This window comes from Microcaecilia unicolor, chromosome 13 (genome assembly GCF_901765095.1).
Source record: "Microcaecilia unicolor chromosome 13, aMicUni1.1, whole genome shotgun sequence".
In the NCBI taxonomy this organism is placed as follows: domain Eukaryota; kingdom Metazoa; phylum Chordata; class Amphibia; order Gymnophiona; family Siphonopidae; genus Microcaecilia; species Microcaecilia unicolor.
This window is the reverse complement of record NC_044043.1, coordinates 41698016-41722801: the sequence shown is the minus strand read 5'-3', so window position 1 is coordinate 41722801 and position 24786 is coordinate 41698016. Positions and strand designations below refer to the sequence as shown.

At 44.2% G+C, this 24786-nt stretch overlaps 1 protein-coding gene across 4 annotated transcripts in view; it reads right to left on the bottom strand.

The window, feature by feature from the left end:
* Positions 1–13946, bottom strand: part of AKAP1 (A-kinase anchoring protein 1) — a 163383-nt gene extending 149437 nt beyond the window's left edge. For 2 of the 4 annotated variants that reach the window (XM_030222231.1, XM_030222234.1), the window contains exon 1: positions 13429–13945. The gene's annotated coding sequence lies outside the window, so the exon portion shown is untranslated. Of the gene's footprint in view, positions 1–12871; positions 13363–13428 lie in introns of those variants that run through there. The other 2 variants (XM_030222232.1, XM_030222233.1) reach the window with 2 other exon arrangements.
* Positions 13947–24786: the final 10840 nt, after the last annotated feature.

Here is a 24786-nt window from a genome sequence, read left to right as displayed (position 1 = left end):
AGAACCTCACTGTTCTGGCTTGGCCAAAGGCAACTGCAACCTCCCCTCACAGTAAAGCAAGCGGGAGGGAATGGTCCATACTGAGCTTGCCCAAGGACAGAGATCTACCCCTGAATCCGTGGAAAGAACTCCGTGATTCCAAGTAACAGGAGTCATACAGAGCTGGCACAACAAGTGGCAGGAGACTGAATAGAGAAAATGAAGTAGGCAGTGCTGTAGGACATCTCACCGTATTGAGGAGTCGTGGAACAGCCAGGGATACCTAAAGGAAACAACACTGACAGACTTTAGCCAGGGAGGGCATCTGGACTAGTCTGGTATGATTAAAAGAAAGAAAATTATCAGGTATGAACATAAATTTTTCCTTGTCATCTATACCAGACCAGTCCAGACTAATGGGATGTAGCAAAGCAGTTTCCCAAAGATGGGGGAGGGGGGAGAAAAGAAGAATGCAGAAGGTTGAAAAATCAACAAAGCTATAAACACAGCAAAAAACTGCTCAGCAGAAAAGGATTCAAATATCTAAATCACCAGGCTACCAAAATGGAACAGAGTTACACTAGAAAAGGAACTGAAGCTGTAGGACGTAAAACAAACGTCCTGAGCAAAAGAAAAATTATGTACCCCTGTCCCGAGAGTAGCAAAATAAGCAGCAAGAAGGCAACAGTCGTATCCGAGCAACAAGGAGAAGAACTGTCTCTCTTAGACCAGGATCCACTTCTCCGAACCCTTGCAGGACAAAGACTAACTTCCAAACCTGTCGGTCTGCTTTGAGTCCAAGATGGTCGGATAAAGCGACCCTAATAAGTACTAGGAGTATGCAACCCCAAACAGTGCGCCACACTTCATAGAAGAAAGGAAGCAAGGCCCAGGAACCACCCAGACCCGTGCCTAGTGAGAGAATCAAACTCCACAGAACAAGAAGAGATTCCAGAGTTGAGAGAACCAACTAAATGGAGCACTAGTCTCTCCAGGAAAACCATGAAGAAAAGGCCAGAAGCTTACCAGGGTACAACTGTAGAAAGAGAGTACTCCTCAACCAGCTCGCTCTGGACTTAGGGATGAAAGAACAGAGCCAAGAGAACACTGTGGGGAAAAGACCCCCAAGGTGCCAAGTAGCCACAAAAGGAGCAGAGACAAATTCAAACTCTAGCAATGGAGAAGATTCTCGCCAGCCACCAAGAGGCTACGGCAAGAAAACAGACAGAGTAGGATCCGTGCTCAACGAGAACGGATTTGCAATCAAAGCACACAAACTGAGCCAAGCACCACGGGCAGAGAAAGAGTTGCACACCTCTGGCAAAGATAGAAATGCACTGAACAAGCAGAGAAGAAGCTGAAAGTAACAGAGGATGAGGAGTGCCCCACTGAAAGAGATGGATGTTAGAGGTACCTGCAGAACTGAAGCTGCAGTAGCGATGGAACTGTGTATAAAACTCAAGGAGCAGCGCTCCAGACGCCGACAAGGAGCTATGCTTCCTACGGAGACACGAAGCTCTGAAGCACCTGAAGTCACAGAGCTGTGCTCCACATACCACCCTGGAACTTCGCCCAATTTGCAGAGAAGAGTTGTGCTAAATACACAGAAATGGAACTACACTCAACAGGCGGAGGAGCTGCGCTCTGCAAGCAGACAGGGAGCTGCGTTCTACACACAAAGAGAGAGCTGCATGCCATACACAGACAAGGAGCTGCGTTCCACAGGCAGACACAGAGCCGTGTTCTACACGCAGACACAGGACTGCGCCACACACTGACACCTGCAGAGAAAGAACTACACTCAACATGTGACAATGGAGCTGCGTTCAACATGCAGAGATGAAAGGTTGCAGAATAATCAGCAAAGGAACTTCACACTCAACATGCCATGATAGAGCTGTCCTCAACATACAGCGATGGAGCTAAAGCCAACCTGGAACCGTGGAACTCTGCCCAACATGGAACGGTGAAACTGCGCTCAACATGTGGCGATGGAGCTGTGCACAACAAGCAAAATGCATAGATGGAGCCCCGGGAAACAGCCAGAGAAGAAGGTGCTGCCAGGAGGCCAACAGGAAAGGAGCACGTGGAAATGCAGACCTGGCGCTGCACTCCCCTGGCCCACAGGGACTAAAATTACAAGAAGAGAAAGCCACGTGCCCCAAGAGACATTCCCTGCCCCCAAGTGGTCTCTGAGCCACAATGACCGCCCTCCTACGTTGACTGCTGATATGGAGCAGCAGTCAACGTAGTACCAGCTCGGAAGGGGCCAAGATCAGAATCAGACGCCGGCCAGCGAAATTCAAAGAAACTTCGCAAGTGGCCCCCTAGAATACATTGCCAAAGGCGAGAAAATAAATCAGGTTAACAGGCAAGAGAAAGAAGGAAAAACAAAGTTTCTTTTTTTTTTTTTTTTTTAATGGTAAATATTTTTTTATTGATGACAAGAAAATGTTACAAGAACATGGAACATAGAAAACCCCATAGCGTTGCTAACACATTTATGAAAACAAGAGGATATCAGAATTTTTAACAAGAATAGGCCTGGCTACTCCAGGTCCAAAGTTTAAGAAACCCTCAGTTCCATTCAAAAGACTATAACCAGTGCAATTGATATCCTCCCCCCCCCCCCTCAACCCCTCCAACTCCTCATCCACCCCCCTTCACTCCCCTCCTCCTTAACCCAACCATACTACACAAAAAACAGCAGCCCATCTCATACGTAGGAAGTCCCACGTATTTTCTAATCAGGCTTCCAACATTAGCGACCCCCATAACAACAGGGTATAACCATACAATGTGGCTAACACCAACTAAGTACTGCCTTCCAATCTGACACAGGAGAATAGTTATCTTCATAATACATGACTACGTATCCTCGGAGACAGCGCCATAATATATGGCTCCCAAATGGATGAGAATTTTTTCGTTTCGGGGTCTGCCCTGCATCTCTTGCTTCCATAATAGGTTATGAAATGCATTCTTCCAAGCCCAAAAGCTGGGAGCTGCATCTTGAGTCCAACACTGCAAGATGCATTTCTTCCCTACTACAGCTGCTTTATAAACAAATAGAGCTCTTTCTGTACGAGTGTAGCATCTTGTCCCACTCAACCTAATATAATTGTCTTTGGTGTGGCTACAATTGGTTTGTGCAATAAACGCTCCCAATATTGAATTAAACTGCGAACAAAATCTATGAATAGCTGGACAAAACCAGAGAGCACGAGGCAGAGTAGCGGCGGGATCCCCACATTTAGTACACTCCTTAGTATCTCTGCACCCTGCATAGTGTGCCTGTCTGGGAGATATATAGGCTCTCATAATTATCCTAAATAGACATTCCCCATAGTCAGCACTATGTACATACTTCGGGATCTGTTGAATGAGGTGTAGAAATTCACATTTAGAATCTAAATACCACTTCTGTGTCAACACTGTAAAGTCTTTATGAGGAATAATTTCCATTAAAGCCTTATGAAGATTGGCTACCGAGATGCCAGCCTGATTCATTGGCCGAAAAATTCCTCTAATAGTCTGTAAACCCCTCGGGAGCAACGTGATAGAATAGAGTTGACAGTGTGTCACCTGTGAGTACAGAAATAAATTTAATGGATGTGGTAGCAAATGCCCCCTTATAATTTCAAACGCCTGCAAAGTGCCATCCTCCTTCAATACATCTGCTACATAAAATATTCCTTGTAGTGCCCACTTATGAAATATTCCTTTCTCCCGCCCTGGTTCAAAATCCGAATTCCCCACCAGTGGAAGGAAATCCATACAGTGAGGATTTTGATGCAATGCTGTTAATAAGAAGTTCCAAACATAACGCATTGGCTACAAAAGAACATGTTTCTTCAACCCTGATGACAATCTCAATTGCGGAACCTGCACCAAATAATGCGGGTGTTCTGGTAAAAATAATTCTTTTTCAAGTGACCAATTTGTATAATGTTCCGTACCTAGCACCCAATCTGCTAAATGTCTCAACAAACATGCCGTTAAATATTCGTAAATTGGGCAATCCTAATCCCCATCCCTCCAGTGAGCAAACAGTCTTTTGAAAGGGCATTAGATTTTTTTACCGCCCCAACAATAATAGGTTAACATTCATCGAAGCCTCCGAAGATCTTTCTGTTGAAGGCAGAGAGGCAGATGTCGTAGCATATACAGCCACCTAGGAAAAATAATCATGCAATATAAATTGATTCTTCCGCTTAAGGGTCCAATTCCTGGTTGGAGTCCACCATATATAACTGTTGATATGTCTTAAAAGTCCGAACTATGTCTGTATCAGAGTGAGTCAGCCTTCCAGACTCAGCCCTAAGGGTCAACTCCTTTCTAGGTTCCTGATTATGGCGTACCAGACATGCCAACATCTTCCCTGTCTTACTCCCATACTTATGAATCTGATATTGATAATGCATGGCCGATGTTTTGGCTCTTTGGTGTATCAACTCATTAAGGGAACTTTGTGCGGCTAAATAAAGATCTCGAGTTTCAGCAGATGCTTTTCGTCCATATTGCTGACAAGAACGCACTTGTTTTTCCAGCTGAATTATAACCGCATCTCTCCGTTTTCTCTTAAAGACACTATAAGCAATGATATCTCCTCTTAGGACTGCCTTAGCTGTTTCCCAATACAAAACAATGTCATCATTATGTTGGTCATTAAACTCTCGAAAGTCGTTCCACTTACGCCTAATATAATCCATGAACTGCCTATCCTGATGCAAGCCCAGAGGAAAGGCCCAGCGTTGAAACGGCATCCCAGTGTGCTCCCCCCTCAATTCAACCCAGATTGGGGCATGATCCGATATCGCAGTGGGGTCAATGGTACCCAAGCACTCTAGAAAATAGCCTCTCACTTATCAAAAGATAATCTATATGAGATTGAGTTTGATGTGCTTGTGATAAATGCATGTAATCCCTTTCATTCGGGTGTAACACCCTCCAAACATCCAAGAGTTCTAACGTCTCACACAACAGTGGAATCCCTTTTGTACCATAATAGCTAAGACCCCCTAGGGAGGTCTACATTAAAGTCTCCTCCCATAATAATCGGCAGTCCAGCCAGCTTTTTGGAGTTTGTGAATAATATTCCAAAAACCTTTTTTTATCATAGTTATTGGGAGCATAAATATTACACAAAACACAAGAAAACCCATCAATCACCAGATGGGCTATAATATAGCAACCCTCTGGATCTGTCTCCAACGATACCTTCTCAATAAGTAGACTTTTGTGAAATATTATGCCAGCTTTCTTCCCTCTAGCTGGAGCTTCAATAAAGTCCCCAACCCACCAGGTTTGTAATTTATGATGTTCCACTGCAGAAAACTGAGTCTCCTGAATCATAGCAATGGCAGCCCCTCTACGATGTACGCTATGCAAATTTTTTCCCTTTTTATGGGAGATATGCCCCCCACATTACAAGAGTACACTTTCCAATCTCTCATGTGACAGCCCCTATGTAGGATCTATAAGGCAGATCAATTCCCCATACAATCCAGATATGTTGTCCCAGCCTCCAACATACCCTGTCCAAACATCCATCCCCACTGCTATAACGCCACCAGCCTACACCTATCCTCCATAACAAAGGAAGTTTCCTATTCCATTCATTCCCTCCTATGCTTGATTCCCTATGTTTCCCTCCCTCAACATACCCACGCCCCCCCCTTCCCTCATTACCCCACCAGAACATACCACATCCAAAATCCTCTTCTACCCACACTACCCCAGGGCCGGTCAAACCCGGTAAGCAGGGTAAGCACTGCAGAGGGGTGCATGCCTTCAAGGGCGTCACTCTGCAAGCAATCAAGCTCTGCTGAGTATCTAATCTCTACTGCTCATCTCAGTCTGGCTCCAAAGCTGTCAGCTCTCTGTCCCGTCCCCTCCCAAGCAGAGAAATATCCTCCTTGTGTTTGTCAGAGGAAGTCACTGCTCCAACTGAATTTGGCTCTGAAATAACTTGTGGGAGCTCAGCTAACCTCTGTCCTCTGCCCAGAGAGGGCTCAGACAGAGACAGCACAGCAGAGCCTGGACCCTTGTTTTGTCAGAGACTGCTGTTTAGTGCTGCACCTGACCCACCCTTTTCCACCCCCACCACAGCAACTCACAGGACAGGAGGGCTAGATGCCTGCTTTCAATTCCTAACCATCACCTATCTCTCATTCCCACTTCAGTAACTCCTGTTAGTCTGTCCAACTCAGACTGTAGAATATGTTAGTTTATGCTGATTAAGTCTGTCCTAGCTAGATCCTAAGCTGTGCTCGATGGGAAGGCTATTGTGCTGCATGCAGAGTCTAAGTTCTTAGGATTTCAGGTTAATTTTTGAAGAATTTGAAGAGGGGGCTCTCTCTGTTCTACATGTGTGACTGCAAGGCCAAGTGTCTGAATAGGGATCTGTTTGTTAGATTCTGAAATTTTGATAACTCATTGTTTTTCAGAGTTGGCAAGACTGTCTGTTCTCCTAATTCCTGGTCTGTGTGCTAAGTTATTTTTCTTCTATACTATTGTGGGGGCGGAGCCATAGTGATCCCATCTCTGGATGGGTAGGGGCACCAAGTAATAGACTGCAGGAGGGCGCTAGAAACCCTAGGGCCGGCCCTGCCCTACCCTTCCTAGAAGCAGTCCCATATGGATCGCCTCCCCCTCCATCCCAGCTATTTATTCCCCCCTACTATACATCTCCCTTATCCATACATCATCATCATATGATATCTCCCCTTATAAGAAAAAAAAAAAAAAAAAAGGACCATGTAACCAAAATATATTACTAATGTCACTCATTGCATCTAACCAGACATCCTTCCTCCATAGTCATCTTTCATCCATAGATTCCTGTGTAATGCACGCACCCTTTTCCTCCTGTCCTCAAGTTAGCTGCCCAAACATTATGCTTTCACTATCAGCTTGAGGTCAGAGGTCTTAGTTTAGTAAAGCCAACACATATATATATATATCCTACCAAGACATTCATATCAGGTTACCATGGTCATTATTACATAACTTCTATATTAATACATTTTTATCTCAATATAACCCATAAGACCATTATGCCTAGTCATTAATAAGAAATAGAGGTTTGTATTACCCAAAGTATATAGTTCTCTGACTTAAACAAAAAAAAAACACCACATCCCCGTATTGCAAACAATAGTCAGTAAGACCTTCAACATTAATGCAAATCTGCTGCAACATATTTAAACAGTCATTCCATAGAAGCAGGCTTCATCTTTCTAGTCCACATATTGTAATTCCAGCAACCATCACTGGACTGGCCCCATAAGTCTAACGATTCAGGGTACTGACTCCGATGAGGAGGTCGATTTTGGCAGAGACTCCAGGAAAGCAAGAGCATCTCCAGCTTTAGTAAATAAGTGTGTTTGGCTCTCGTGAGTGATCCTAAGTTTTGCTGGGTATAATAATGCAAAGCGCATATGATGTTCAATCAGCAAAGTGTACACTGGTGCGAAAGTCTTCCTTTGCTGCTGCACTTGCAAGGAATAATCTTGGAAACACAGTACCTTAGTATTTTGATGCTTAAGCATCGTCCCTCCTCGAATCGTGCGAAGAATCAGCTATGTATGCGAGTAATTCAAGATTCTGAAAATCACCACTCTGGGCTTCTCTCTCACCCTGGGGCCCTCTCAATTCGAAAATGAGTCATGTGGTCTTCCAAATGCAGCGCAGCAGGCAATCATGACTCCAAGAAATTCACCAAATCCATACCACCAGCAGATTCAGGTAATCCAACCAAACACAAATTGTTGCGCCGTGAGCGATTTTCCAAATCTAATTTGCTTTCTAGATTGAGCACTTGCTTTCTCTGGCAATTCTGTTCTTCCGCCATAGTCTGCATCTGCGTTTCTAATGCAGACCGGCATCTAGCTCCAAGCAGACATCATCAAGTCGCTCATGTGCCTCTTCTGTTCTGTCCCAATAACTGCTGCAATCTAGAGTCCAGCGTCTCCTCAACTGCCGCTTTTATCTCCACCACCAATTCCGCCATCCACATGTCGGATCTCTGAGGACTCGCGGCAGCGTGTGTCCGCCACTTTAGTTTCTATCCCTTTCTGCTTGTCCTGCTCTTTACGCGGTGTTTTCGAAGCCATAGTCTCAGCCTTCCTTCTTAATGTCCACACATTCTGCTTCACTTCCCACAATTTCTGGGGGGGGGGGGGGGGGGGAGAATTAGCAGTCAAGTATACAGCATATTAGCTGATCAAGAGGGAAGTCTCAGGAGCTAGCCTCAGCTGATGCTGCTCACGATCATAGTGATAACGTGACCTCCCCTTTTTTTAAACAATCTTCACTAGTGACAGAAATTAATAAAGGTTTACCTCAGAGGCAGAAAAGGAGGGGAAAAACAAAGTTTCTTCTTCTTCCTTTTTTTTTTTTTTTTTTAATAAACAATCTTCTTCACTAGTGACAGGAATAAATAAAGGCTTACCTCAGAGGCAGAAATTCAGATATACCTACCACCACAGAAGAGAACCACCCCACAGGGGAGACAAGTTACTCCATTCTGCATCAACCATCACCCTGCTAGAAAGTCAGCCAGGGGAGGTAGGGGAGGGAAACAGGGTCACTAGATATCACCTTAGCTGGCAGATGAGAAACTCAGGACCACTGAGTATCATCTAAAACTAGCCCCAACATGGCTACCAGCACACCCCTGGCTTCACTGTCACCAGAAGAAATCTGGGACAAGAGCTACCAGCCAGCAATCCAGAGCAGCTGCACGAGCCGTCCACCATCCGCTAGGAGACAGAGAAAATACTGAACATTCCAGGCTGCACGATACCCTTAAGAAGCGGTTTACTTGGAACTATTTTCTATGTCTCCTTCCTCTGGTAGATGGACACAGCCCATTAGTCTGGACTGGCCTGGTATAGATGACAAGGAAGCATAGTTAGGTAGAATAAATGAGGCACACTTAAGAGTCAGCGGAGGTTCCCACTCCTCTACTGGTGAAGAGCCGCAGGACCCGCAGAAGAGATGAATGCTGGCACAGGTTCCCATTCCCCCACCAGTGAAGAGCTGCAGAACCTGTGCAAAGAGAGCGGACGTGCGTAGAGGTAAATGTTCATCAACAGAGAATCAAGGAAAGGTGAGAAAAAAAAAGGTGACAGGAAGGAGATGAACATGGGTGAACAGAGGAAGGGAAGAGAAGCAAATGGCTCATTCAAATTATCACCAGCCTGTTATCTGCTCATATACCCACTATCCACACAATTCCTCTGCCCCAGTCATAACCACCCCATCCACTCACACTTCAGCCCCCCACCACCCCGCTACTAATAACTTCCATCTACTTGGTCAGCTTCCTGTAACTGATTACCTACTCCAGTGGTTCCCAAATTGGGTTCCACAGAACCCTAGGGTTCCTTGATCTCTCTTCAGGAGTTCCTCAAGAAATTAGATTGTAGAATCTGTTTGTATGAACATACATATGTTCATTGAGTATATGAAAAAATATTTTAGGGGTTTCAACATAGTATAACGTTTGGGAATTACTGACCTACACGCTCAGCTCTACCATTCGCTCAACTTCCCCAGTCACTATTCATTCAGCCCCGCATCTTAACCCATCTTTCCAATCACATAAATACACACTCCAACCAGACATACCATTAGTAAAATATGCTTGTGTGTAATGCTTAGCTGTTCACCCATCTCCTGGAGACATACTAGCCATTCAGACTTTCACGTTTACCACAAATGAGAATATATATGGAAATAAGTCTGCATATACTGCAAGCCCACTGTATACAAATTTGTTTCATGAATATTTGTGATAATCCTGAAAACTGGACTAGCTAAGCGCACCTCCAGGAGAGGGTTGAACAGCATTAGCTTTGATATATTGTACAAGCAAAATTCCTTGATCTCTTACAAGCTTTATAGTCAAGTAGGACAGATATAAAACTAGACAAGCTTATAGCCAGTAAATTTAGTAAAGACATCATGCCACGAGTTTTAGATTCAAATCAAACATCTGACCTGCTACTGAGGTTGACCTAAGGCAACTCACTGTACTTGCTTAGTGGCCCTTTACTAAGCTGTGCTAAGAAATTAGCTCAGCACGTTCTTCCGCGGGCCTTTCCCAAACGATAACCCAATTCTAGCAAGGCCATCAAAAAGGGCTTTTTTTTCCATATTTCATTTATGGCTTTATACTAATGTTAGCATTGGCACGTGGCCATCGAAAAACAATTACCACCTCTTATTTAAGGAGAACTAAGGGCTCCTGTTTTATGGATGAGGGAACCAATAAGCATGGCACTGATGTCAGCTTGCTGATTAGCGCATCCATACCCATTCTCTGCCTGACATGCCCCCTCTGAAAAAAAAAATGTAAAAAATACTTTGCGAGCGCAGATGTCAAAACTAACATGAACACTTTAGCATGTCAGGCCATTTTTGCTGCATTCGGCTCATGTTCATACCTAATGCAGCATAGTAAATGGGTCAGTTAAACTTTTACTTGGGTTTTCATGAAAGTGCTCATGATGTGAAATATGATCAAATGCAACACACAAATAAGCAACAAAAATCAAAACAAAAATATATATCAAATTTCTAACACTGCAAAGTAAATCCTGACAGAGACTGCACCTGCTGTACAATGCCTTGGGTGAATCTCTTCATAAAGGTGGTTAATAAGTCCCAATAAATAAATACAATGGCTATGACTTAGCTAAAAGCTGCCATATATTTTCTTATAAAAGTTAAAATCATATTTGAAAATAAGATGTTGTAATTGTAATCTGGGTTTATGTAAGCAAGATCAGAATATGAAATGGGGTAAATAGTGTTTTACAAAGGCCTTCCCTCATGTCTCATAAAACTAGAGATGTACAAGACTCTGTTGTAAGATTCAACAGTTCCACGTGCTGCCAACTTTACTACTACTACTATAAATCATTTCTATAGTGCTACAAGTCGTACGCAGCGCTTTACAATTGAACATGAAGAAAAGACAGTCCCTGCTCAAAAGAGCTTACAATCTAAATCAGGACAGACAGACAGGACCAATAAGGATAAGGGTAGGACAGACAGAAGGACACATAGGGAAAGGGACTATTGAAGAGAGGAAGACAAGATAAAAGTTACGAGCAAGTGACAAGTTAGGAGTCAAAAGCAGCATCAAACAGGTAGGCCTTTAGCCCTGATTTGAAGGCGGCCAGGGATGGAGCTAGATTTTAGGGCTCAGGAAGCCCATTATTTGCACTCTAGTTCATAAAATCATCCATGGAGATGCCCCAGCCTATATGTCAGACCTGATAGACTTACTGACTAGGAATGCCAAAAGATCAGCCCGTACATTCCTTAATCTTCCATCTCCCAAGCTGCAAAGGTCTAAAATACAAATTTACGCATGCAGCAAACTTTACCTACCTGAGTGCCAAGCTATGGAACGCACTGCCGCACAACCTGAGAAAGATCTACGAACTAACAAACTTCCGAATATCATTGAAGACCCATCTTTTTAACAAGGCATACCACAAAGACAACAAATATAAATGCGTGCGTCTCCTCTACTTTTACATAGACCTATTTTTATAATATCTGTTTGTTCTAAACTTCTACTATGTTACTCAAAATCTCTATGTAACACAATATGTAATTATTTTATACCTGCTTGTTTTAAACTTCTACTATGTTACTCTAATTCTCCATGTAACAATAAGTAACTATGTTCTAATCCAATACCACCAAGAACGATACATTGAGGCATATTTTCAAAGCACTTAGCCTCCCAAAGTTCCATACGTTTCTATGGAACTTTGGGAGGCTAAGTGCTTTGAAAATAAGCCCCATTGTAAGCCACTTTGAACCCGCAAAGAGGTGGGAAAATGTGGGATACAAATGCAATAAATAAATTATAGTTTAAAAGGGATCTCATTCTATCTACTGTACTTCCACTACTGTAAAGGTAAACAAGGCAATTACCATTTCAAGTAGGCTACTAGACTCATGATCCCCACCCAGTATGTGGCAGAAATAAGTGACCACCTAATACTAAATTTAACCAGGTTGGACAGAACAAGAGATTCGCAAGACAACATTGTTTTCTATGCAGAACAGCTGTAGTAAAACAAAGTGTATACTGGTGTTTTTAGTTTATTAATACACTCAACAGTCCATAAGTTAACATTTTAGAACTATATGTTTTTTTACCACACTCCTCTTTGCTTTGGAATTAGAAGCAAACCCTCTTCTAGCTAGATTAGAACCACCAAAAGCTTATCTTTCTGAACACAAATACAGTAAGTTGTAACATAAATCAATACACTACACACATGTGAATTGCTTTATTTAAATATATACTTTTGTCACTTGCAGCGCCAGGTACACAGCCTTACAGCTGGCTAGGACATTACTTCCTCAACAACAAAGACACTGGTGCTGTACACATGGTGCCTGCATGACACTTTAAAGTCCCTCAACCCATTTAAGGAACAAAAAAAAGGCAAGGCTAGAAATTTTTCGTTGTGAGTTGTGACGAAAGGAGCTAGGCAGGCCGTTTAAAAACATATACTGTGAGTAAATAGTAGTAGTAGTAGTAGTGTTTACAGCTTATAAACATAATTCTAAAGCACGATGAACAAATATGCACGACAAAGTTACTATCAAAAAAAAAGTTCGTTACTATCACTAATCGTGGACGAAAGAACCATGGAAGCGAGTAAATGCTGCTCCCAGTGAGAACAGCCCTTGTAAGCAGCACATGGTGGCAAGTGACATTTCTAAAGTTACCATTCAGCACCACGCCTCATACTTGTGACCTACAGCTATTTAAAATAAGCATAAACAGTCCTCACCAGCACACTTCCGCCTACTCCTTACAGAAAATTCATAAATGTGTGTGTAACAGATTTACCTGCGCACAAAACAAACGGCTACAGATGACCTTCGAAATCGAAAATTACGATAAGGCTGGGCGACCTTGGTGGAATAACTTAAAAGTCACTCTTAACCTTGTACGGCCCCATTTGCTAACACGACCTCTTCTCCCATCCTCAGGTACTGCAGGCTTCCTTCTGCCTTCTCGCTGGGAGCTCAGAAGGAAGATTTCAGGACTGCCAGACAAGTTAAACCACCGCAGCGGGGGGAAAAAAGCTCCGCGACAATGTCAGCGGCCCCCTTACCGCTGTACAACACGCCGGAGGGAGGAGGGGAGGCCCCCACTGGAAGAGAAAGTCATTTGGATGACAATCCCTCCTCCCCCTCCCGACAGCGGCGATTTGGGAACGTAGAAGGAAAGCACTGCTGGAGGTCACGAGCTGAAACCGTTACGCGCCTCGCTCCTCGAATCCCATCGAGTTCCTCAGGTAGCTGAGCTAGGCCGCAAGCCGGCCCAGGAGCAACGGATCGAACGGAGTGGGGGAAAGAGATACAGGACAACTCTCCTTATCCACGCCCTACTCAGACACTCACCGTGGGCCGCCTGCTACGGTAACTGCGGCTGAAGGGGCAGAGGAACAACACCCCTTCCCCACAGGTACAACAGCTTCGCTCTCCTGGACTGTCGCCTTTGGGTCCGGTCAGGTTCCGTTAAGTCTAAAGTTAGATACCTGCGTCGCCCTTTCACCTTCCTCTCTTCTCTGCCCCACCTGGGGGCGCGTGCACATACATACAGGACACACCACGCTTCTATTGCTTGCTGACCGTCTCGAGCCCAAGTCTATTGCCCACGTGCGGCGGTGGCTACTGCTGCTGGCTGCCGCTGCTACTTCAAGGTGCGCTCGCGCACAGACACTCACACACGCGTCGCACGGGGGGGAGGGGGTTAGGTAGCCGACGCGCTACATTAAAGCAGCTGAAGAAAGTCTATGTTTTTGCGGCCACCTCCTCCAACCGTTCTGCGTGCGGGGCCTCGCGAGACTCGGCTCCGACTGACAGCTGCTGGGCGCCGAATTACGAAGCTTCTTGGAGGAAGGAGGATGCTTTTTTTTTTTTCCTCCTTTAATTCTGTGCGCCTGCGCCACGCTGCTGTTTCCTCGTGGAATATGACAGGGAGGGGGGGGCCTTGTACGGGATCAGGACGTGCGCGCGCCTTAGGAGCACTGCATTTCGTCTACTTGCTTTGCATCCGCGAGACGGTGTCTCGCAGTTCCACGTGACATACTCAGATTTGTTCGTCTGCTCTTAGCAGGACCGTGTTCTATAAAGTTAGGAAAGATTTGTTCGCCGGATTAGCCTTGAATGGGAACTGTAAAGGTGATAGATGGATATGATAACTGGAACCATGTTCAAGTCCAAGCCTCGGTCAGAGCCGGTGAATCTTGCTTGCTATAAAAAAACGATTCTTGAACGCCTCTCTTGGATCTACAGATGCTTGACAGTCTGGTCCACCCCGTTATTCAAGACTAGGCGCAGTAAAGATAGTTGCAGTCAAAACAGAACAATAGATCCCGACAGAGGTACCTATGGCATCTGTACACTGACATATTCGGAAAGGGAGGGACATGGCCACACATTATACCCCACCTCCTTCCCCCTACTTTTAAAATTAGCAATATAGGACACCACACCCTTCTATCCGAGGCCATGGATTACTGAGACCGAGTCAGCACGGCTTTTGTGTGGGGAAATCTTGCCTGACCAATTTACTTCAATTCTTTGAAGGAGTAAACAAACATGTGGACAAAAGGGAGCCCGTTGATATTGTGTATCTGGATTTTCAAAAGGCGTTTGACAAGGTACCTCATGAAAGGCTACAGCGGAAATTGGAGGGTCATGGGATAGGAGGAAATGTCCTATTGTGGATTAAAAACTGGTTGAAGGATAGGAAACAGAGAGTGGGGTTAAATGGGCAGTATTCACAATGGAGAAGGGTAGTTAGTGGGGTTCCTCAGGGGTCTGTGCTAGGACCGCTGCTTTTTAATATATTTATAAATGATTTAGAGATGGGAGTAACTAGCGAGGTAATTAAATTTGCTGATGACACAAAGTTATTCAAAGTCATTAAATCACGACAGGATTGTGAAAAATTACAAGAGGACCTTACGAGACTGGGAGACTGGGCGGCTAAATGACAGATGACGTTTAATGTGAGCAAGTGCAAGGTGATGCATGTGGGGAAAAAAGAACCCAAATTATAGCTACATCATGCAAGGTTCCACGTTAGGAGTTACAGACCAAGAAAGGGATCTGGGTGTCGTCGTCGATAACATACTGAAACCTTCTGCTCAGTGTGCTGCTGCGGCTAGGAAAGCGAATAGAATGTTGGGTATTATTAGGAAAGGTATGGAAAACAGGTGTGAGGATGTTATAATGCCGTTGTATCGCTCCATGGTGCGACCGCACCTTGAGTAGTGTTCAATTCTGGTCGCCGCATCTCAAAAAAGATATAGTAGAATTGGAAAAGGTGCAGCGAAGGGCGACTAAAATGATAGCGGGGATGGGACGACTTCCCTATGAAGAAAGACTAAGGAGGCTAGGGCTATTCAGCTTGGAGAAGAGACGGCTGAGGGGAGACATGATAGAGGTATATAAAATAATGAGTGGAGTGTGGAACAGGTGGATGTGAAGCGTCTGTTCACGCTTTCCAAAAATACTAGGACTAGGGGCATGCGATTAAACTACAGTGTAGTAAATTTAAAACAAATTGGAGAAAATTTTTCTTCACCCAACGTGTAATTAAACTCTGGAATTCATTGCCGGAAAATGTGGTGAAGGCGGTTAGCTTAGCAGAGTTTAAAAAGGGGTTGGACGGTTTCCTAAAGGACAAGTCCATAAACCGCTACTAAATGGACTTGGAAAAATCCAAAATTCCAGGAATAACATGTATAGAATGTTTGTATGTTTGGGAAGCTTGCCAGGTGCCCTTGGCCTGGATTGGCCGCTGTCGTGGACAAGATGCTGGGCTCGATGGACCCTTGGTCTTTTCCCAGTATGGCATTACTTATGTACTTATATATACAAAGAAACCTTTCCTCTCCAGCCACCTAGTAAAAGCGATGTTGTAATTGATAGCCCCCTCAACAAATTCTTCTGTCTGGGAGTGGAGTCTAGGTTCTCTACAGGATTAGTGAAAATCTCAATAAAGCTCCAGTTCTGTATCACAAACTCCATATTCCCCAATAGTGGAATTATCCTTTTTACAACTTGCACAAAGTATTAAATAAAATTACATTCTTTCTTTTCTCTCTTTGTTGTCTGGGCATTTTATTTTTCTAATTGGGCTGATTACAGTCTTTTCCACTCTCTTTGTCAGTCTTCTCAATTCTTTCCCAGGTTGGTCTTCCATTACTTCTCTCTCCTTTTGTCTTCTTCCTTTCCTTTTCTACATCTGTCAGTCCCAGTATGGCAACATTTATGTTCTTAGATTATTTTTACTGGGTTTTTCTCACTTTTCTCTGTCTCTGTATCCACCCGTTTATGATTTTACCCCTCATTCTCAAACTTGGATGTTTTTCTGCCATAATGGAACAAAGGAAAAACATCTGAGGCTAAAAGTTGGTCTAGGCCTGTTTCAATCATGACTAAATCACAACAATTCTAAATGACCAGATAACCACTGGAGGAATTAAGGCATGACCCCCCCCCCCCATCCCCCAAAGATATGAAAGAAACAGTACATACCAGCCTCTATGACAGCCTCAGATGTTATAGCCAGTCCTATTAGAGCAGCAAGCAAGGCCACTGGAGTAACCTAGTGGTCAGTGCAGTGCATTGTAGAGAAGGTGATGCAGGCCCATATCCCACTCTAACTAGTACACTTGTGGTGGAAAGTGTGAGCCCTCCAAAACTCACCAAAAACCTACTGTACCTATATATAGGTACAGACATAAGGGCTATTGTAGTGGTGTACAGTTGGGTACAGTACTAAGCAGAGTTGCCAACTCTGAGGTTTTCAAGCGGAATTGGGTGGATCTTTTAAACGGGCAGTTTTCTACAGTCGTGGGTTGCCTTTTTGGACATTTTTGAGCTACACTGGCTAGTCTCCCTTCTCCTCAGGTAGCTGTTTTGGTTTCGGGCTATTTTTGGCCACAAATTGGACTGGGAAGTTTTCAGACATCTGGCAACTCTGTAGGTTTTGGGTGGTCTCACCATATAATATAAGGGGGTAATGGTGAGATGTGTATCTGGGACCCCTAGGATGCTCTACTGATCTGATGGGATGGCTGTGTGGCCAGTCTCCTAAGAATGCTGGTTTCCCTCCCGCCTCCCCCCCCCCATACGTTCCAATGGCTTGTTTTGTGTGTTTTCCCATTGACTTTTTAAAATGGTCCTAAAAGATAGATGCACTGAGCACAAAAACATCTAGCAAATGTCCATTAAAAAAAAAAAAAAGGTAGAACATGTTTCTGGTTTGAAAATAGCCATGTTCACTACTGGATTTTTTTTTCCACAAAATGTCCAAAATCAGATTTAGAGTTGCAAGGGGACAAGAATCTAACCTGTCCCCGCATGGAATCTAATCCTCCATCCCAGCCCCCGGCCCCCCTAGCCCCTGCTGCACCACAGGTCACCTTGCTTTCCCCCCCCCCCCCCCCCCAAGAAAGAGATCTGCATTAAATATTTATTTTTATTATTTTGACTTATGAAAACCACTTGTCCCTGAAGAATGCTCAAAACAAAATAATCCATTTGTACAAAAGAGATGAGGTGAAGATGTGATTCCATGTGCCCAAAATTAAGAGTTTAATTTTATTTTCAATCTTTATAACACCAGTCTTCCCAAGGCAGATTACAACAGTTAAAATGAACCCATCAGTACATAGGATATCCTCACTGAAATTTGGCCATGTAGTACTGTATTGTATAGAACAGTGTAGAAAAAGAGCACAACACAGCCTTAATGCTGTTTCTACCAGCAATAAGTTTTGAAGCTATTTTAGTAATATTCGGTTTTTATTTCATGATTTTTATGTCTACATGTGTGAAGCTTTCAAATACATTAAAAAGCTTTAAAATAAGTTAAAAAAAATCTTTTATCCTCCACCTTTTAAGGCACTGCCTACCAACTGGAACAGCTTTTGACTTCTTACAGATGGAGCACGCATAGTCAGTTCCTTATTTCTAAAAATCTTTTGGTATTGTTTTGGGTAAACCAGTGTGGTAGCAAACTCCGCCTGCTGGCTTCAACCCATTGGGCTAGATAGTCTTCTACTGGCTCCTGTTCTCAATCTAACCTCCTTGCCCCATTTTTCTTCTCCTCCTTGCACCCACACTCTGTATCCTCCTGCCTTCCAGGCCTGGGTGCCCTCCCTGCACATACGTGAAGTCACCCTGGTGGTCTAGTCTTCAGGGCAGGAAAGATCCCCACGCTTTCCTGCCCACTGCTGCTGATCCATCTCTCTGCCGCCGCTTGTTTAAAATGGTTGCAGTGACCTCTCAAGACTTCCACTGAAGTCTCGGCAGTTACTTTAAATAAGTGGCAGATTGATCAAAGGAGAGCACTAGATGTGGTGTACTTACATTTTAGCAAAGTCTTTGACACAGTTCCACATAGATGACTAATAAATTAACTGAGTGCCCTCGGTATGGGCCCTAATGTGTCTGACTGGGTTAAGAACTGATTGAGTGGAAGCAGTGGTGTTCCCGGGGGGGGGGGGGGGCGGTGGGTGCAGTCCGCCCCGGGTTACTTCCTGTTCCGGGGCAGATGGAGCATGGAACGAACGACGGACAGGTGCGCACGGCACCCCCCCCCCCCCAGTGGCGTGCACCAAGGCAGGGGTTCTTTCGCGCGGGGGGGGGGGGGGAGGGCCCTTTACCGGGGGGAGTCGCACTCCATCTGGGGGGGGGGCGGGGCGCATTGGCAATCCACCCCAGGTGTCAGCCCCCCTAGGAACACCACTGAGTGGAAGGTGACAGAGGGTAGTGGTAAATGGAGTGCATTCTGAGGAAAAGGATGTTACCAGTGATGCTCCCCTGTAGGAAAAAGGAGGTGATGATCCTCTGTATAAGAATCTGGTGAAACCTCATTTAGAATACTGTGTACAATTCTGGAGACTGCACCTTCAAAAAGATATAAAGAGTATGGAATCAGTCCAAAGGGTGGTTACTAAAATGGCTGGTGGTCTTCGTCATAAAGCATATGAGGACAGACAAAGATCTCAATATGTACACTTTGGGAGAAAGGCGGGAGAGGGGATATATGATAGAGACACTTAAATGCCTACGTGGCATAAATAAGTGTTGCCATATTGGGACAGATCAAAGGTCCATCAAGCCCAGCATTCTTTTTCCAACAGTGGGCATCCAGGTTACAAGTACCTGGCAAGATCCCAAAACAGTTAAATATATTTTATGCTGCTTATCCTAGTGGATTTTCCGAAGTCCATCTTAATAATGGCTTATGCACTTTTCTTTTAGGAATCTATCCAAACCTTTTTTAAACCCTGCTAAACTAACTGCTTTTACCACGTTCTCTGGCAACAAATTCCAGCGTTTAATTACATGTCGAATGAAGAAATATTTTCTCTGATTTGTTTTAAATGTACTACTTTGTAGGTTCATTGCGTGCCCCCTAGTCCTAGTATTTTTGGAAAGAGTAAAAAGCAATTCACGTCTGCCCGTTCCACTCCACTCACTATTTTATAAACCTCTATCATATCTCCCCTCAGCCGTCTTTTCTCCAAGCTTTAGCCTTTCCATATAGGAAAGTCATACCATCCCCTTTATCATTTTTGTCGCCCTTCTCTATACCTTTTCTCATTCCACTATATATTTTTTGAGATGCAGTGACCAGAAATGCACACAGTATTCAAGATGCGGTCACACCGTGGAGTGATACAAAGGCATTTTAACATCCTCATTTTTTTCCCATTCCTTTCCTAATAATACCTAACATTCTATTTGCTCTCTTAGCCACTGCTGCACACTGAGCAGAGGGTTTCAACATATCATCAATGATGACACCTAGATATCTTTCCTGGTCGGTGACTCCTAATGTGGAACCTTGCATCACGTAACTATAGTTCGGGTTTCTCTTTCCCACATGTATCACTTTGCACTTGCTGACATTAAACATTGTCTGCCATTTGGATGCCCAGTCTCCCAGTCTCGTAAGGTCCTCTTGTAATTTTTCACAATCCTCTTGTTATTTAACAACTTTTAATAACTTTGTGTTGTCATCAAATGTAATTACCTCACTAGTTACTTCCATCTCTAGATCATGTTTAAATATGTTAAGCAGTGGTCCCAGCACAGACCCCTGGGGATCCCCACTATCTACCCTTCTCCATTGAGAATACTGACTATTTAAACCTACTCTCTGTTTTCTATCGTTTAACCAATTTTTAATCCACAATAGAACACTACCTCCTATCCCATGACTCTACAATTTCCTTTGGAGTCTTTCATGAGGTACTTTGTCAAATGTCTTTTGAAAATCCAGATACACAATATCAGCCGGCTCACCTTTATCCACATGTTTGTTCACCCCTTCAAGGAAATGTAGTAGATTGGTGAGGCAAGATTTTCTTCACTTAATCCATGTTGGCTTTGTATCATTAATTCATGCTTTTGAATATGGTCTGTAATTTTGTTCTTTATAACAGAATCTACCATTTTGCCCAGCACCGACTTCAGGTTCACCAGTCTATGATTTCCCGGATCTGCTCTGGAACCTTTTTTAAAAAGTGGCATTACATTGGCCACCCTCCAATCTTCCAGTACCTTGCTTGATTTTAAAGATAAATTACATATTACTAACAATAGTTCTGCAAGTTCATTTTTCAATTCTATCAGTACTCTGGGATGAACACCATCTGGTCAGGGCGATTTGCTACTCTTCAGTTTGTCAAATTGTGCCATTACATCTTCCAGGTTTATAGAGATTTCATTCAGTTTCTCTGACTTGTCAGCTTTCAATACCATTTCTGGCACTGGTATCTCTCCCAACTCTTCCTCGGTGAAGACTGAAGTAAAGAATTCATTTAATCTCTTCGCTATGGCTTTGTCTTCCCTGATTGCCCCTGTTACCCCTCGGTCATCTAGCGGTCCAATTGATTCTTTTGCCAGCTTCTTGCTTTTAATATACATACAAAAATTTTTACTATGTATTTTTGCCTCCAGTCCAATCTTTTGTTCAAAGTCCCTCTTTGCCTTCCTTATCAGCGCTTTGCATTTGACTTGCCATTCCTTATGCTATTATTATTTTCAGTCGGATCCTTCTTCCATTTTCTGAAGGATTTTCATTTAGCTCTAATAGCTTCCTTCACCTCACAATTTAACCATGCCGGCTATTGTTTGGTCTTCTTTCTTCCTTTTTTAATATGTGGAATATATTTGGCCAGGGCTTCCAGGATGGTATTTTTGAAGAGTATCCACACCTGATGTAACTTTTTGACCTTTGTAGCTGCTCCTCTTAAGTTTTTTTTTCACCTTTTTGAAAGTTAAATGTTAATGCATTGGATTTACTCTGTGTACTTACTCCAAAGCCAATATCAAATCTGATCATATTACGATCACTGTTATCAAGCGACCTCAGCACCATTACCTCCTGCATCAGATTATATGCTCCACTAAGGACTAGTTCTAGAATTTTTCCTCCTCTTGTTGGCTTCTGTACCAGCTGCTCCATAAAGCAGTCCTTGATTTTATCAAGGAATTTTACCTCCCTAGCATGCCCTGATGTTACATTTACCCAGTCAATATCAAGGTAGTTTAAATCACCCATTATTATTGTGTTCCCCAGTTTGTTAGCCTACCTAATTTCTGATAACATTTCTACATCCGTCTATTCATCTTGTTTAGGTGGACTGTAGTACACTCCTATCACTATCTTTTTCTCCTTTACGCATGGAATTTCAATCCATAGGGATTCCAAGATGTGTTTTGTTTCCTGTAGAATTTTCAATCTATTTGATTCAAGACCTTCCCTAACATACAATGCTAACCCTCCAACAATTTGATCCACCCTATCACTACAATCTCATTTGTACCCTGGTATAACAGTGTCCCACTGGTTATCCTCTTTCCACCAGGTCTCAGAGATGCCTATTGTATCTAATTTTTAATTTAGTGCAATATATTCTAACTCTCCCATCTTAGGCCTCTGGCATTTGCATATAGACATTTCAAACTATGTTTGTTGTTCCTATTTACATCTTGCTCAGCAGTTGACAGTGTTAATTTGCAATCTTTTGTCTGATTTTTATTTAAAGACACCTGGTCTACTATGGTCTGTATTGCAACCTCGCTATCTGGATACCCTTTCTCAGTGGTGTGCTGGAGCCAGCTTGCAAGAGCCGGTTGTTAAATATTTAAAGCTCTTGCGAGCCGGTTGTTCTGGCAGGTGAACTGGCTCCCAGGGGCGGCGCAACCCGGCGGTGAGGTAAGCATGGCAGGAGGGTGCCACAAGTCATGCTTACCTCACCTCCCGCTACTTTGGGGGTTTAAATCGTTGATTTACCTCCGTCACAGCAGCCGCAGTGAAAGCCCGTCTCTAGTCTTCCCTTTGTTCCCGTCAATGTCCTGCCTTCTTCTGACATCATTTCCTATTTCCGTGAGGGCGGGACACTGACAGGAAGTGAAGGGAAGTCTAGAGACGGGCTTTCACTGCAGTTGCTGCAACAGAGGTAAATCAACGATTTAACCCCCTCCCCCCCAGGATGGCAGGAGCAAAAAGAGGGATGTTGGGGGAAGAAGAGGGCGGGCAGGTGGATATTGGAGTGGGAGGGCAGGGGAGAGAGGAGCATCAAAGCTATCGATGGAGATGGATGGGAAGACAGGGCCCAGGGAGAGAGGAGAAATTGCTGGACATGGAGGGGAGGGCAGGGGAGAGAGGACAGCTGCTAGATATGGATGGATGGAGGGGGCAGGGGAGAGAAGAGAATCTCTGGGTATGGATGGCTGAAGGGGGGCAGGGGAGAGAAGAGAATCGCTGGGTATGAATGGATAGAGGGAGGCAGGGGAAAGAAGAGAATTGCTGATATGGATGGGTGGAGGGAGGGCAGGGGAGAGGAGGGTTGCTGGACATGGATGGATGGAGGAGAGGGAAGGAAGAGAGAAGAAATGCTGGACATGGATGGAGGGGAGGAAAGAGTGAGGAAGGAGATGAGGGAAAAGGAAGAGAGGAGAAAAACTGCACATGGATGAAGAAAATAGGCGGAAGCTGGATCCACTGGACAGTCAAGTCTGTGGAGGACCCAGCTTTTACTTATGGATATATGGCAAGAAATGAAGAAGAAAGGTAGAAAGTAAAGAAATAAATGGAAAGGAAGCCCTAGAAATGGAGTTAAGAGGACAGATAGCAGCAGAATCAGATACTGGGCCAGCATGATCAGAAAAATAAAGTCAGCAGACAACAATGGTAGAAAAAAATCATTTTATTTTCATTATAGTGTTTGGAATATGTCCACTTTGAGAATCAGGTGCTCAACATTAAAAGTTTATATTTATTTACGTATTTATGGCATTTTATCCCACATTAAATATGAATTAGATTGGAACCTGGGATCATTTAATTTTTTTATTTCCAGGAGTAATGCATTGCCTCAGTGGCGTTCCTAGGGGGGAGGACACCCGGGGCGGCGCAGCGCCCCCCCCCCAATGCAGCGCGGACCCACCCCCGGCAAAAGAGCCCCCCCCGGGGTGCATGCCGCTGGGGGGGGTGCCGCAGCACGCGCCTCCTGCGAGTTTACTAACTTTGCTCGTTCGCTGCAGCTCCCTCTGCTCCGGAACAGGAAGTAACCTGTTCCGGGGCAGAGGGAGCTGCAGCGAACGAGAGAAGTTAGCGAACTCTCGCAGCAGGCGCGCGTCGCAGCACCCCCCAGTGGCGTGAACCCGGGGTGGACCGCCCCCCCTTGGTACGCCACTGCATTGCCTCTTCCCAGGCTCTCTCCCCGGCTATAGCCAGCTCTGCAATTTGGGGGGGGGGGCGCAGAGGTGGACCGGGGAGAGAGCCTGTTATTAAACATTTACCAGCACACCACTGCCCTATCTTCCCTGTTTTGGTGATATCTTTGAAAGATACTTTGTTCCGAACTGTGCGTTTTTGAACGACTGTCGGCCTTTCCTCAGGTTCTAGTTTAAAAGCTGCTCTTTCCTTTTTAAATGCCGATGCCAGCAGCCTGGTCCCACCCTGGTTAAGGTGGAGCCCATCATTCTGGAATAGGCTCCCCCTTCCCTAGAATGTTGCCCAGTTCCTTACAAATGTAAACCCTTCCTCCCTGCACCATCGCCTCATCCATGCATTTAGACTCCGGAGCTCTGCCTGTCTCTTGGGACCTGCGCATGGAATGGGGATCACTTTGGAAAATGCTACCCTAGAGGTTCTGGATTTGAGCTTTCTACCGGAGAGCCTAAATTTGGCTTCCAGAGCTTATCTCCTACATTTTCCTATGTCATTAGTATCCACATGTACTAAGACAGCCGGCTAAAGTACTTTCCCAAGCTTCAGAACAACTTGCGGAGTACAAAAAGTCTTGAAAGGGAAAAAGCCTCCATGCCCTCACCTCTACCTGTTGCAAAAAGGGTGAAAAGGATTTTAACAAGGGTAAACACTCATCATAGGTATAATGATTTTTTTCTACTCCAGAAGTTGTTCTGATTGAACCTGATTTGCATACACTGCTTCATTATATGCAAATCTCTTTCATGCATATTAGTTGTGGATATCCTGAAAACCTGACTGGCAAGGGGTACTCTTGGACCAGACACGGGAAACAGTGGCCTAGGATAAGAACGTAAGAATTGCTGTACTGGGACAGACTGATGATCCATCAAGCACAGTATCCTGTTTCCAACAGTGGCCAATCCAGGTCAGAAGTACCTGGCAAGATTCTAGAAGAGTAAAACAGATTTTATGCTTTTTATCCCAGAAATAAGCAGTGAATTTTG